Source organism: Mus pahari, chromosome X (genome assembly GCF_900095145.1).
Source record: "Mus pahari chromosome X, PAHARI_EIJ_v1.1, whole genome shotgun sequence".
NCBI classification, from domain to species: domain Eukaryota; kingdom Metazoa; phylum Chordata; class Mammalia; order Rodentia; family Muridae; genus Mus; species Mus pahari.
Genome location: NC_034613.1, coordinates 28299705 through 28307434, shown reverse-complemented (window position 1 = coordinate 28307434; position 7730 = coordinate 28299705). Strand labels below are relative to the sequence as shown.

The 7730-nt window shown below is 40.7% G+C and overlaps 1 long non-coding RNA gene across 1 annotated transcript; it reads right to left on the bottom strand.

Moving 5' to 3' along the window:
- Positions 1 to 753: 753 nt before the first annotated feature.
- LOC110313356 lies at positions 754 to 2045 on the bottom strand. Its single transcript, XR_002380102.1, has 3 exons — positions 1987 to 2045; positions 1380 to 1421; positions 754 to 942 (listed from the first exon to the last, which is right to left on the bottom strand). It is a non-coding gene; the product is annotated as an uncharacterized LOC110313356 (long non-coding RNA).
- Between the last annotated feature and the right edge of the window lie 5685 nt (positions 2046 to 7730).

Here is a 7730-nt window from a genome sequence, read left to right as displayed (position 1 = left end):
GAGGCAGAGGCAGAGGCAGAGGCAGAGGCAGAGGCAGAGGGATTTCTGAGTTTGAGGCCAGCCTGGTCTACAAAGTGAGTTCCAGGATAGCCAGGGCTACACAGAGAAACCCTGTCTTGAATCCCTCCACCCCCCCCCAATAAAAATTGTTGTAGAATTGACATTTAATTTCATTTGAACCACAATAAAAACTTAAATAAGTTTGCCTTACAATCTAAGTAATGTGACCAAAGAAGTAAAAAGTAGAAATGAGTCAAGAGCATTTATCTAAATAAAAACTACCAATATCGCTATTTCTTTTTACAATATGTTTTTTGCTTTATCAAATATTGTCAAATATATCTGTAACAGGTAAGAGAAAATGCACGCATAACTGGATAATATCATGGAGTTTTAACTAATGCCTTAAACTTCATCTTCCTGTCTATAAAATTGTTTTTTTTTTAAAGATTTATTTATTTAATGTATATGAGTATACTGTAGCTGTCTTCAGACACACCAAAAGAGGGCATCAAACTCCATTACAGATGGTTGTGAGCCACCATGTGGTTGCTGGGATTTGAACTCAGGACCTCTGGAAGAGCAGTCAGTGCTCTTAACCGCTGAGCCAACTCTCCAGCCCCTATAAAATTGTTTTAAGCTTGTTATTTTAATATTGTGCTGCAATAAAGGGCTTAAAATAAGTATGAAATACTGCAAAGTTTTCCCTGTCAAATGAACACAAAAGCAGTAAAATAGAATTACAGTGTTGTCAACAAATCATGTTTTATCAAATGACATTGTTTCATTTGGAATTTGAATGAACCATGTTAAATTTAAGAGAAGGAATTTCGCTATTAGATAATGAACTTTAGGATGAAGTCACTGTTGAAACGTTGTCAGGCTTCTAAGAAGTGGAAAACATAAATTGGGTGAACTTCAGTAAACCTTCCTTCTTCTTAACTATGAGAGAAAATGGAAAATTATACATGAATAATCTGCCTTCTACATTCAAGAAAATGATTTCAGTACTTGTGCATGCCTGCTGTGTTTGTGCTATATCTCAACAATCACAGAAGAACCACACGCTTTCCTCTTATGAATGAAACCCATGGCTATCAGGGTGCTTGTATGACTGATCATGTGATTACACCAACTTTTTGGCTATTAGTCTGTCCTTCACACACACACACACACACACACACACACACACACACACACACACACACAAGCATGTGGTCAGCTCCTGAGATTCGAACTCAGAGCCCTGCACACGTTCACTCCACACTCTACGAACCCACTGAGCAAAGACCTCAGTTTTGTACATTCTACTTGAAAGGCTCTGTTGGAATGTAAAGAAAGTCCTTGAGCCACTAGCTCCACAAATGATGCTTCCTTACCTTCCTGGACCTTTGCTTCCACATATTTTATGGAGTACTCAGCTGTGAAAATTAAAAAAGAGGAGAAAGATTAATCATTTAAAGAGATATTCCTTACATTTTAATTATCAATTTGGCACTAAATGATCATATTAGGACTCAATTTCTTTTGACTGGTTTAAAATATAAACATTCACAGCTAAATGAATATTTAGAAATGATCTTACTTGAAGTGTGCAACATTTTTTACTATTTGTCTGTAGTGATGTTAAAGGCATTGTTTCCTATGTTGCAGTATAGGTGACTGCATAGCTGTGGTCAAGCACTGGGGACTCAATGAGTGCCTGGCCCATCCATTACCACTGTTACTTCAGACAATTTTTCTCTAAAAATATATTCATCTAGATCTGATGCAGATATAAAGTCAAAATAAGTGAGGGACAGCCACAGAAAACACACCATATTTTAGATGAGTAGGTACATGACTATTTTACTCATATCCTAAGAAAGTTAAGTTGAATTTTGTTTGAATTCAAAAATAAAGCTTTCCTCAATTAGAATTTAAAAAGAAAAAGGTGATAAACAGCTATAGGAATAGCGATTGATACTCAAAGCTATACACAGAAACCTGAATGTGTTGGTGCAGTAGTTTGCTGCATCCGGGTCCATTTCATCAAGTGCTTCTTCATTTTTCTTTTCTTCTCCTTTTTCTTCCTCCTCATCAATCGTCTTGTCTTCTTCATACTGTCTAGCACAATGGCTTTCACCTATTTATTTAGTAAAGATCATTACAAATCACAGAGGAAAAAATTTTGCTTATTTCCCAATCAATAGTACCATACACATCTACTTTTGCGAGAAATAAGGAGACAAAAATAGTAGTTGGGTACCTTCCTAGTGTTCATGCTATGCTTCCCTAACCCTTACACTTCTGCCGCCTGACCATTTCTCTAGTGACATTTTTCCCTTTCCTAGCAAATACTCCATGCAATGATGTTCATTTCTTCTCCTTTGAAAACTACACCAGAAGCATTAGTTACCTTGCATCCATTATACCTCAGGCAGAACATGGGATACTTGTTTGCCTCAAACATAAATTCCATAATGAATTTTTCTCAAGTCATGAATAAGAACACTTCCTTTCCCAGCAAGTGCTCCCAAACTACTTTACTTCCTTAATGCAGGGAATCAACTTTTCAAGAACTTTTTTGTTTTGTTTTTTGTTTTTTTGAGACAGGGTTTCTCTGTGTAGCCCTGGCTGTCCTGGAACTCTGTAGACCAGGCTGGCCTTGAACTCAGAAATCCGCCTGCCTCTGCTTCCCAAGTGCTGGGATTAAAGGTGTGTGCCACCACCGCCGGCTTCTGAGAACTTTTATACTTTTAAAAACCATAAACTCAAAATGAGGAATCCCATTTTCTTGTTCTTTTGTTGCTAGCCTTCCCTTCTATTAGCTCCCAAGCTCTCTTTTGGGCGCCTTGGCTACATAGTGAGCTCAAGGCCAACCTAGCCTATGTAAGACTGCTACAAAACAAACACTTGTAAAGGATGTCGTAGAACTGGCCTGGTGACATAGGCCTATGATACCAGCACTCAGTACCAACAGAGGCAGGGAATTGTGAGTGAAAGTCAATCTGTGCTATATTGAGAGTTCCAGGCTAACCCAGGCTAAATAAATGACAAGACCCTGTCTCAAAACAAATGAACCAATGCAAAAACAATGACAAAAACAACAGTTTTTTAACTAGCTCCCTTTGACCTTAGGTGCACTAACCACCCAACTTTCCCCACCAGAGGCCAGCACTGAGCAGAGTCAATTGTTTAGGCCCAGTGAAGAAGCAGCCTCAGCCAGAGCTGCAACCTCCCTTCCTCCCAGTGCCAGTCTTTGCTCTTATTTCCTGCCTCCCCACCCCTGCCCAGTACCGTTTAGCTCAAATAGGATACTAGGCCTTGTTTCCTTACCCCCTGCGGCCATGGCTTGCTCTATGATTTCCTTTGCTGTCTCTTCTTCTGCCGCCTCTGCTGCTGCCGCCGCTGCCATCTCTTCTATTGCTTGGTCTGCAGCCCCAGCTGTTGGCACCTGCAGGTAATGATCAGCTGCTTCCTCGAAAGCAGCAGGCTCCTCCAGCTCTGGAAATGTGGAGATAACCTCCTGAAGGTCTGGGCCCTGATGCTCATACTCTGCGGCCCTCACTGTTGATGGGATAGGCTCGGGTGGTACTTGGAGGTCACTTGAGTTGTCAGATTCGGAAGTGTTAGGTGAGTCCATCTCTTGGTTTTCTCGGGGGTCTCTAACCAGGATGTGGTCATAGTAATAGACACGATTGAGAATGGCATGGACCAAATCCAGAAACATAAATCGGAAGCCAGCCATTGGGAAACGACGGGCATCCACCATAGCATTTTGAGGTGCTACAACACTTTCTTCTTCTTCTTCTTCTTCTTCTTCTTCTTCTTCTTCTTCTTCTTCTTCTTCTTCTTCTTCTTCTTCGTCTTCGTCTTCCTCCTCCACCTCTTCCTCCTCCTCCTCCTCCTCTTCCTCCTCCTCAGCAACAGCTTGACTCTCCGAGTCTTCCTCAATATCCATACGGTCTCCCCCGTCACCCTCTTCCTCTGGGTTTCCTTCGGCTCCAAATTCCTCCACCTCTCTAGGATAATCGACCACTACTTCTTCAGATTCAGGTGTGGCAGAGGACGCATCTAGGCCTACTGCACCACTCTCTGAAGCTTCCTGTACCCACTCTCCCTCAAGAGTTAGTGGGTTGTCTTGGCTCTCTTCGGCTGGATCTTGATCCCTTGTGGTAGACATGACACTAGTAGGTACCTCAACAAGGCCTTGACTGACCTGAGATAATGAAGATAATGTCTACTCAGACTGCAACGGCCAGGACAACACCAGATGATGACAGAGGAAGAGATGACAACAACGAGGACTCCGGCAAAGATTGTGATTAAGAAGCTGCCGGCACCTAAAAACAAGTTGGGAATGGCGTGCTTAGAGGAGACAGGGCTTTGGAAGAGAAAGCGGGTGAAGGGACAAAAGTCTAAGATGGTACCTGAGGTAGTCCCATGTAAGTAGCAGGGATGTGACGGCCGAAGAGGCCGCCAAGGCGGAGGCCAGCGCAAGCGCCTCTGCTAACATCCGGGGACTAGACAGGAAATACTTGTGTCGTAGGTGGTGGGGGCGGGACTTATGAAGGCTACATAAACGGTTTTGTGATTTCATAGCCAGCTCTAAACTGATTTGTTGATAAGTAAAGATTGACATGGCCATCATCCAATAAATGATTGAAAGCCTTGGATGGCGGGTGGATAGGAAATACCATTTTTTTCTTTGTGCTCTTAGAAACCTGGGCTCTGTTTAGGTCAAAGTCAACCCTATCGTTCCACCCTATCGTTCCTCTCCCCTCCTCTTTTAAAGGTGTCTGTGCTAGTTATGCCAAGTGAGTGCTGGAACCGAAGAGAGCATTAGATTCCTCTAGAACCAGCATTAACGACATTTCTAAACAGTGCTGGGAACAGAACTCTCGAAAAGCAGCAAGTGTTCTTAGCTGCTGAGCTCTCTCCATCCCCGATGCTACCCTCTTTATTTTATGGTTATCAGCTAAAATATAGTTGTCCAATGTGAAGGATCCTAAGTCAGGGGAATGTAGAGAGTAAATATTTTACGCTCTGCGGGTCCTAGAGAAAGCTAAAACCTAGATTATTATGTATTTATGAAAGGAAAGAAAACATTTCCACAAACACTATACTAAGACATGATAAGTGCATTTATTTTTTAAAGGAATTAAGGTTGAGAACTGAGCTCTTGGGAAGCCAATAGCGCCTAAATGGGGTATGTTTGTGTGCTGTATCCACAAAATTGATTGTAAATGTTTATCTGTTGATCTGTAAACAGCTTTATATAGCTTTAAAAAAAACTTCAGGATATTTTATTAAGATTACAAATTCAGAGGCTGGAGAGGTAGCTTAGTGGTTAAGAGAATACCACGGCTCTTCCAGAGAACCCTGATTCAATTTTCAGTACCCAAAAAGTGGCTCACAGTTGTCTGTGACTCTAGTTCCAGTGGCTCCAATGGCACCTTCTGGCCTCCATGAACACTGTATATGCGTGGCATACATGGACACAAAACATCAATACATGTAATAATGAATAAGTAAGTAAATAAATAAACATTATTTTTTAAAAGATAGTAAATTCACTTCACAAGCATCTTTGAACTAGTGACGTGTACCTTTCTGCTGCTTCATTCTTTCACATGGTTTCAGATTTATTTTCTGACAGCTTTTGTGGGTTTGATATTTATGTACATTTATTTCTATTATTAATCAAATCTACATTTTTTTATAGCTTTAAAGTTAGAATTGAAAAGCAGATTTGCAAATCTGACTTGATCTCAAAGTGTGTGTTAAAATCAAGGCCTATTTGAATTTCTACACAAATGATTTGTTGCTCAAGTAATTAAATTGGTGATTAGTTTTTCTCTATTTTTTAAAAATCACATAATATTTTTATTAGTTCTTTGGGAAGTTCATACACCGTCTTTTGATTGTATTCACCCTACACTCCCCTCCTTACTCTTCCCAGATCCACACCTACTCCCATCCCACTCGTGTCCTCTCTTTTCTTTAGAGACTATCTTGATTCAGTGGGTATTATCATATTTGTGCCTTTCTCCCCTTCTGACATGTTCCCTGAGCCTTAGGTGTAGGGGCTGTGTTGTAAACATATTAATTGGGAGCAGGCACTCCATGGTCAGGAGATCTCTGCATTTTCACTGGTTGTTATTTGCTATCATGATCTCCACCTGCTAAAAACCAGGAAAGGTTTTTTTCTTTCTTTTTTTTGTTTTTGATGAGGGGATGAAAGCTACATTTATCTGTGGATACAAGTATTAGGACTTACATGCAATTCCACTGGCTTTGGAATGTGATAGTAAGAGTCCTCCTCTAGGTTCCATGGCCTCACCAGCCATAGGTAGTTGGCTAATACATAGTGCCAGATATATACATGTACATATACATACACACACACACACACACATATATATATATGTGTGTGTGTGTGTNTGTGTGTGTGTGTGTTTATTGCATATATATATATATATATATATATATATATATATATGTGTGTGTGTGTGTGTGTGTGTGTGTGTGTGTGTGTAGAGCCCTTCCCATTCAGTGGGCCTGAAGTCTAACTGAGTGGCTGCTGGTTACCATTGGGATATAAATGCTGCCATTGTGCTTTTCAAAATATCTTGCCATGCTGCTTACTGTTGTAGTTCATAGACTACACAGATGAACAGGACTATTAATAGTTTTCTGCCTTTGGCAGCTTGCATGGCTCCTTCTGATACTATGAAAGCTAGTCTTCAGGGAGGCAGCTTTGAGGTTGGATCCAGATTGATTCTTCCAAGCCCTGCATTCAAAGTGTGTTATATCTTCAACAACAGGGCCTTGCCTTCTTTTTCTGAAAGGCATTAAGGACCATGGCAATAGCCTATGTTGTTTTATGGGTCTCTTGGTCTGCACTGATGAACAATTCTTGAGGAGGTTTTCCATGCATGACACAGATTTTTGGAAGTAATCTAGGGTTTTTGAGGAGAGCATTGTCACCCCAATTACTATAACTTCAATTAAACTACACACACACACACACACACACAAAATTTATGTATATATATAGTTTATACTGTATAATATATATATATATATATATATATATATATATATAAAATTTAAGCATGAAATAATATAATTCCCAATGATTGTTTATTGCATTTTTATTTTTTTTCACTTTTTGTTAACTCTTTAGGAGCTTCACGTTTTGTACAATGTGTCTGGATCATACTTATTCTCCTCCAACTCATCCCAGATCCAGCCCCCTTTTCTTGTCCACCTACCTTGGTATCCTTTTTACTTTTTAAAAACTTCAGGACCCAGTTTCATTGCCCAAACATTCTTGGATGTGGGTGTGGTCTTCCACTAGTTGACTTACTGGGGTCCACATATACTCTTAGAGAAAATAGCCTCCTCCTTTCTCAGCACCTAGCAAGTTCCAAGCACTCCATGACTAATGGTGGGATTGTGTGCTCAACTTGGCTCTATGCTGGAAACTGGTCTGGCCTGGGCCTTGAATTGGTTTTGTACCTGCTGTGAGTTCATGTGTGCAGCTGCCTTGCTGTGTGTAGATGGTGTTTCCCTTCATTGAATGTGTTGCTGTGTATGTCTGGTCCTCTATTAAAGGACATACATATGCTGGGCGTGGTGACGCATTCCTTTAATCCCAGCACTTGGGAGGCAGAGGCAGATGAATTTCTGAGTTCGAGGCCAGCCTGGTCTACAGAGTGAGTTCCAGGACAGCCAGGGCTACA